Here is a 1,462-nt window from a genome sequence, read left to right as displayed (position 1 = left end):
AACACTAGCTTTATGGTGGTTGAGGTTGGGAAGGCATTTAATCACTTTTCTTCCTCTTTAGTTTAACTTTGGCATCAGAACATGTTGTTATTTACTGACGTAGTTGAGGGGAGATACTTGTGCAGGGAAGAAGATTGTTGTCTCTTTAGCCACTGACTTTTTTTCCTAGTGTATATAAAGGTATTTTTGAGAAGATTTTATCACCCACACAAGTGGGACCTGCATCCTTTCTTCAGTATTTACAACCCACTAAACTGACTGCCTCTGGCTGGAGGAGCAATCCAATGGTAGAAATTGAGAACAGCTACAGACTCTTTTGCAAAGACTGAGTGCCAGGAAGAAGGTTTGCTTTGCTAGAACCATGTCTGGATGCAGCAGCAGCACTGAGTTAGGCAAATTTTGACTAGTGTTCCTACCAGGTACAGACTGATGTTATTTGCACAACTTTAATCAGACTAAAAGTAGCGCTTTCCCTGGCCTACGGGTTGTGTGCCATCTCCTGAATGAGTGAATATTTCCATTATATGCTATTGAGCTTGTGTTGGCCATTGGTAGTTTGTTCTGTTCTGTGTTAATTTATGCTTATCAAGTATTAAAAGTACTGCCTTGACTTGGGCTAGTTCAAGGATTCTTTGTGAGACATAATTTCATAGCAATGTAAAAGACCTGGGGTTTGTTCCAAAACAGACACATCAACTGAATCCATGTAGAATCAGACCAACATTTTCTACTGGCATTTCTAATAGAGATTCTTTCATTTTTAGGAGTTTTTAAACATATTTCCATGAGGGTTTGATGATTTTTGTGTTGGTTACTTGGTGATTTCTTTGTTAACATATGCAAATGTTCGTTTATTCTTTGGCATCCTTAATTTACCATTTGCCTCCGTGAGAAAAAGCTTTTTAAAATACACCAGTGAAATGTTAACTGGGAGTAAGATGATCATATTTTAAGGTTATATTTTCTAGTTCTTACTGAATGCTTACTTGGGACTGAATTGTCAGTGGGATGTTTTAATTCTACCCGTCCATGTTGGCTGGTTTGAGAGCTACATTTTGTGCAAAATGGCATTTTTAATTTGCAATTAAAAAAAATCCCCCAACCTTCTGTAAGTTTGACTACATGCCCACCCCTCTCTTTCTGCATTCAGAGGAACCTGTCATCCTTCTGTGGGGAATTTCTTACAAATTAAAGAAAGGACAGTTGGCCTGGAGAGATTCCACAGCAAATACAGAAAGAGAAATTAGCTTATAACATTAGTGATGTTAACTGTATTATTCAAAGCTATTCAGAGTGCCTTATTCTTTTGTTTGCAGGCATTCTTATTTCCAAAGTACTTTCACCTCTAATGATACCTTATGAAAGCCAGATTAGTTAGATATAGGCACAACTCCTCCCATTTCAGACTGCAAACACAAAATTAAGCTTGTAAACATACAGACTTGTCCTTTTGAATATCTGG

The sequence above is a fragment of the Merops nubicus genome, unplaced genomic scaffold (assembly GCF_000691845.1).
Source record: "Merops nubicus isolate BGI_N331 unplaced genomic scaffold, ASM69184v1 scaffold9420, whole genome shotgun sequence".
NCBI lineage: Eukaryota > Metazoa > Chordata > Aves > Coraciiformes > Meropidae > Merops > Merops nubicus.
Note: the sequence above shows the minus strand (reverse complement) of the source record.